The 6,773-nt window shown below is 38.3% G+C and overlaps 1 long non-coding RNA gene across 1 annotated transcript; it reads left to right on the forward strand.

Annotated features, from left to right (window-relative positions):
- The first annotated feature begins 71 nt into the window (after window positions 1-71).
- On the forward strand, window positions 72-6,046 carry LOC129049270 (uncharacterized). The gene is made up of 5 exons (XR_008512236.2): window positions 72-176; window positions 752-930; window positions 4,184-4,337; window positions 5,133-5,287; window positions 5,929-6,046. It is a non-coding gene; the product is annotated as an uncharacterized LOC129049270 (long non-coding RNA).
- The last annotated feature ends 727 nt before the right edge of the window (window positions 6,047-6,773 follow it).

Below are 6,773 nucleotides of genomic sequence, written 5' to 3' on the forward strand. Positions count from 1 at the left end.
TCAACTTTCACATATGGCTTTGGGGTTTCTCTCTGTCATCCTGATTGACGTGTTCTCTCGTTTTTCTGAAGTCTGGGACCTCAACACAGACATTTGGGTGAAGGCCTTGACAGTGGGGCTGGTGCAAAATGAATTGTCACATCACACCCAACGTTCTCAACCTTTAGAATCTGAAAGTAAGAAAAACACCTCAAACATAAGTACTGCATTTTTACATTCTCTTCTCAGATTTCAAGTGAACTGTCTTTTTATATTATATATAGTTAGTTGATTATTTCTCAGCTGCTTTAAACATTAATATTTAAAATTTCATCTCACCCATGTGAGTAGAAGAAGTTCAAGGCAGAATCACATTTTTACACTTTGATATTCTTATACAGAGATATGAGGGATAGAAAATTGTGCACCCACAAACAGGTCTCTGAACCCCTTCTGATACCCTGAACTCTTGTTACCTGAATTGGGGAAACCTATGATGCCTTCTTATCAAATGTTGAGTAATTACTCTCAACACAGGGTCAGCAAAACTCTTATTTCTTTCAGTCTGAGGAGCTAGTACATTGGCTTAGGAAAAGTCCATCAGGGAAATGGGGACGCATAGGCCTAGACCACATTTACGTTAGAAATTCAGCGGTCTTTTTGTAAGCAATAGATGAAGTAATCTAAAAATGGACACACCCAAAGTAACAGACTATCTCTCTTGACTCCTGACTCTGTGAAAATAGGTCTTTATGCATATCTTTGTTTTTAGAAAACATTAACGATTGAATAATTCAAGGCACTCTCCTTGGTGCTGAAGAAGGTCTAAGGAGATCTACACCACAGAGGCTGCACCCACTCCTCAGCCTTGCTGAGCCACACCATTCTCATCTCTACAGCATCCACCTCTCTTGGCTCTTGTAAAGACTGAGACATGCCATCAGGCTTACTGTAAGCACTGAACAACTGTGAGGCTTTGATGCTCTCCCACTGCCATACCAAGGGGCAAGTTTTCTGGACTTGCCTGACCTTATAGCAGAATAAGTACTTTTATTTCACTGAACAAAGTTTAGAGATCCTTTTACATAATTGAACAAAGTTTAGAGATTTGGAGATTATTCGTTTTTAATTTCTGTGGATCGGCTTATACTTTTCTTTTGCAAATTGAAACATCATGGAAGATTTTTTGGAACTTAGATTGAGAATTATACATGGCTTCAGAGTTGCTGTGGAATTCTATCTCCATGGGGCTGTCTGTCTATATAACGGTCATGCACTTTCCAGAGCCTGCTTCAGTACCTGCCATACTATGGCCACTCTGCCAATATTTTTGACCAACAGATGGCTTTTGATGGCAGAGAAACTTCTATTTAGCAAGTGTTCCTTTTGCCCTTAAACTTTTCCACCTGTTGTTTGCACCAGCAACTCCCATGGCAAATGTGAAAAAGCAAAGAATAAGGAATATTACAAGATGGGACTAACATCAAAATGTGTGTTTTCATCAAGCATGATCAGGAACCTACTGATAATTGAAGGTATCTAAAACCAAAGGAGTCCCTTAGATAAGATGCTGCAAATCATTCCAAAGGGGTGGTGGGAAGAGGACTTGGGATTTGAGGAGAGATACAAAAGAGAATTTGTCTATAAACTTATTTAATCCTTAATTAAAATGTGGACTTTAGATATTATTATGTACTCCTATTCTACAGGTAAGGGACCAACCTTCAGGAGTTTACTTATGTTGCCAAAGGTCACGTTACTAGTTAGGAGATAATCGCAGGGCAGGGACCCTTCCTTGTCGTTGCTGAAGCCTTAGTTCTGAGAACAGCCTGGACTGCAGTTGTGTGTTTCATATTTTTTAAATAATTAATAATAAATATATTAGGTAGGGAAGTGGACCCTTTAAAACAGGTTTTCTCCACTGTATTAGTCTGTTCTCACACTGCTATGAAGAACTCCCTGAGACTGAGTAATTTATAAAGAAAAGAGGTTTAATTGACTCACAGTTCTGCATGGCTAGGGAGGCCTCAGGAAACTTACAATTATGGTGTAAGGCACCCACTTATAGCGTGTCCGGAGAAAGAAAGTGCAAGCAGGGAAAATGCCAGATGCTTATAAAACTATCAGATCTCATGAGACTCACTATCATGGGAAAATCACCCCAATTATCCAATTACCTCCACCTGGTCCCGCCATTGACAAGTGGGGATTATTACAATTCAAGGTGAGATTTAGGTGGGGACACAAAGCCAAACCAGATCGTCCACCTTGGTATGATTGACATTTTGCATCAGATGATTCATCATCCTGGGAGGCCGTCCTATACACTGTAGAATTATTGACAGCATCTCGACCTCTACCCACTAGACTCCAGTAGCGTCCTGCCCAGTTATAGCAACTAAAGATGTTTCCACACATTTCCAAATGTCCCTGCCGCAGTAGGAGGAGGCAAAATTGATGCTTGAGAATCACTGCATTAATCCAGGAGATTCTTTAAACTGTTCACTGTGATATTACGCAGGCATCTCAGAGCCAGTGTCTCATGGCCATGGCCAGAGTCTTCACTTTCATGGTTAAACCTGCTTTAAAACACTGCACAAAGCCTAGCGTGTAGAAGGCAGAGTGGCTGGGTGTGGCTCTGTGATGCATTCCAGGGTGACCAAGCAGGGATTATGTCTAGACAAGAGTTTCTGTTGAATTTTACCATCCTATGGAGTACTTCGTGAGGGAACTCACAGTGTGTCCAATCCCACAAAGATGGCAGAGAAAGGCTGCATTCATTCAGGTTGACTATAATGAATAACGATTTATTTTGCAATACTAATGAAATGGGTGTACGTGTTGTTGTTGCTGGGTTTTTTTTTTTTAGACCAAATTTTGAATACAAATATCTGGTCCCTGAAGAAATATTCCTGATTTGATTTTATCCTGTGTTGCAAACTGGGTTTTGTATGTGACTCTTTTGTAAGGAGTTTCAGTACATCCCTCCTTCTGCAACCCGTGCATATCTTATTTACCCCCAAGCTTCTAAGGTCAATATAGGACCCTACTTTTTTCAAGTGCTATTGATTAGTTGCCTGTTTAGACTTTTGCTATATGAATTACATTTTTTAAAATGATAATCAAAATGTAATATTGAACACAATTTAGGGCATTATGTCATAAATATTTACTAAGACAATGTTTGCATTTCATAATCTATAATACATATTGATTTTAGTATCACATTTACAGATTGATTCTGAGTAATTAGCACAGATTTCTAAAAGAAACTTTATGGGATGCTGAGACATGAATAAAAACAACTTTATTCCTTTGGGAAGGACAACCCACATGCTAAGAAGATGATACTGCACGTTGTTATAGCCCGAAGGGCCCTCTTTCCACTGGGGAGCAGTGAGTAGAGGTTGCCCATCTGGATTCCCAAGTCAGATAGATATGGATTCAGATCCCAGCTCTGCTGCTTGCTACCCAAGAGACCATGGACTGTGGACTCTTTAGGTCTCAGGGTTTTAGTTTGTTGTCTGTTTTTCATTTCCAAAACCAGTAAATGATAAGATATTTTCCATAAGATGGCGGTGGTGAGTAAATGTAATTATATGTCTAAAGCTTTGAGCATGAAAGCTGGCACACATTTAAGTTAGTGCTTGATAAATGTTAATTCTTACAACTATTAGTATCATTTAGATTTAGATTGCTGAGTTAGTGGGAAATAATGCCTTTATCATGTGAGGAATCCCTGTTCTCAAAAGGAGTTATTATCATTAGAATGCGAACTGTTTTCAAAACAGCTAATTGACCATTTTATTCAGAAGCACCATCTGCTACTCATTAGAGTCTAGGTTTTTGTCAGCTCAGGGGTGCCCATATATGAGTTGATAACCCTATTTCAGTCTTGGTTGTTGAATCCTCAGTGTCTGGGGTTGACTGACTATCAGGTATCTGCATCTCTGAAAGTAATTTTCAGCAGTGAGTTTTTAGTTAGTTTCTTTCGTTATAGTTCTGGATAATTAACACTAAAATGAGACGTCTTAGAAGGCCTTGGCTCAGATAATTGAGAGAAGTGAATGTTGAACAAGATTCAGGAAGGGAAGAGCTGGGAGACCCCAATGTCTGGATTTCATGCTCCTTTTCTCCAAGCACATCCACTGTGGGGCTTGGCCTCAATCCCCTAGATGTCTTCAATATAATCTTCAATTGTCAGGAGAAGAGAGCTTGATGGACCTTGCTTGGACCAAATGCCTTCACCACTAACTCAGTCAGCTATGGCGATGGGTCAAGGACCTGGTGGTTTTACAGAGAAGGCCCCTGGTCAAATCTTTGTGAATGAAGCAACCATTCTGATGTTCAATAACGGGGTAAGTGCTGGCCAATGATGTCATTATCGTCCATCCTGTGGCTCCCACACATCAGTGATCTTATTAGATACCTGCGAGTTAAACCCACTACCTCAGAATTCCATAGGAATGAGTTGTTTTTAAAGTTCTTCAGAGTTAATTTGGATGCTCAGTCATTATAAAGAACTATCTTCATCCTACAAAGACTGGTGTTTTTTCTTTCCTTGTTTATCTTGGAATTTTTTTCCAATTGCAGCCTTGAAAACCGTTTCCAATAATGTTAGAATTTCCTTAAAAGATTGTAAAAGACAGTAATCTGGATTGTAATACTGGCTCAAAGAGACCATACCAGGAGCCAACCATGCTAAATCTACAGAATTTGTAAAATGCCAAACTTTAAAATACTGAATTACAATTTTAAGACAAGTTCCATAGTGTGATAAAGTCTATGTGGTAGTTATTAGTTTACACACATTTTCCTACACTTAGTGTAACTTTCTGCTAATTAAATACAATTGTTTTAAATTAGCTGATGTGTGTTTTATGTGATATAGCTTTACATCCTAAGCCAGAATAAAAATATTCTGAGAGTGACAGTCTTTCTTCATTATTTCATCTCTTGTCCTGCATAATTTTGTTTTTAAGTTAGATTTTGATATTAAATTGGTTAAATAAATTAAAGGAAGAAATGAACACTAGGAAAACAAAACGAGGGAGATGGCTTCAGGCCAATTTATCTTAACAAGCAAAAACACTACCTGTTCTTTTAAAAGCTTTTAAAAACAGTGACATTCAGGCTCTTCCATTTCTGTCTAGAATGCACCAGTTTATGCCAAACTATCTGTACTATTGAGAACAACAAAAATATCTGACCAAAAACACCAAAGAGTGACATTTTAAAAGACATCAAGGAACTCTCAAGGCTTCCAGAGTTGGAAAGATCAAGAAAGAGAGAATGCAACTTCATTAAGGTGAGCCTAGAATTTTATGTTGTATTTTCCTTCTAAGACATTTATTAGATTTTTAAGTGGTGTGGGCCAGAGAGGCTGAATAGAAAGTGTGTAAAATGTAGAGTAGGTGAGCAGAGATTTTAGTCATCTCACAGTGATGGGGAAAAAAAATTGAGGTTATGGTTTCCATGGTAGGAATGAATTGAGGGGCCAACATAACATGGAGAAGGGAGATCGGGTAAATAAGCCCAATGTTCGGAGCTAATTTTCCTCTCAACAAGTTTACTGATGTGTCACCAAGGTCATATATGAGGGCAGCAAAACTAAGCACAAAGCGGTAGCTAAAAACTTAAATTTTGGAGTTTTCACAAGTCTTACAGTGCTGGGGTGTGAAACTGAAGTGTAGGTTTCACCTAAAAGAAGGATCCTACTGAACAACTCAGAATTAGATTGGGAACTCTGAAGGACTTTACCCTATAGGCATGAGAAAGCTAGCAATATCTCAGATGTATAAAGACTGAAACCCAGCCTCACATCCATCCATATTCCAGACTAGATAAAATTGATAATCTCCTACACAAACTATCTTCTATTAATATAAAGTATCTTCTATTCAGATTCATTCAGATGCTATAATTTTTATTTTATCATTCCAACACCAGACACAAAAAGGAAGAGGACACAGAAGTGGAGGCAGTTCAATGAAAAGGATGACGAGAAGGAGACTGTCCACAAATAAATTTCACTTATAAAAGTTCAGATAAAAATTCTAGAACTGGGTTTTTATGGTTTTAGGTCTTATGTTTAAATCTTTAATCCACCTTGAGTTAATTTTTGTATAAGGTGTAAGTTTCAGTTTTCTGCATATGGCTAGCCAGTTTTCCCAACAACATTTACTAAATATGGAATCCTTTCCCCTTTGCTCGTTTATGTCAGGTTTGTCAAAGATCAGATGGTTGTAGATGTGTGGCGTTATTTCTGAGGCTCTGTTCTGTTCCATTGGTCTATATATGAGTTCGTGTCCTTTGCAGGGACATGGATGAAGCTGGAAACCATCATTTTCAGCAAACTAACACAGGACAGAAAGCCAAACACCGCATGTTCTCACTCATAAGTGAGAGTTGAACAATGAGAAAACATAGACACAGCAAGGGGAGCATCACACACACTGTGGGTGGGGGGCTAGGGGAGGGATAGCATTAGGAGAAACACCTAATGTAGATGACGGGTTGATGGGTGAAGCAAACTACCATGGCACATGTATACCTATGTAACAAACCTGCACATTCTGCACATGTATCCTATGACTTAAAGTATATATAAAAAAGAAATTCTATAACTGAAAAATATAAGTGAATTAAAAGCATAGTTATTATATTTAAGAGCATGTTAGACACAGGTAAAGAGAGTTCTGGTGATTTCAAAAATATGTTGGTAGTAAATATTCAGATTTAAGAATAAAAAAATAAAAAGAAGGGAAGACACACAGGAGCCGAAGAGGCATGTA

This window comes from Pongo abelii, chromosome 10 (genome assembly GCF_028885655.2).
Source record: "Pongo abelii isolate AG06213 chromosome 10, NHGRI_mPonAbe1-v2.0_pri, whole genome shotgun sequence".
In the NCBI taxonomy this organism is placed as follows: Eukaryota; Metazoa; Chordata; class Mammalia; order Primates; family Hominidae; genus Pongo; species Pongo abelii.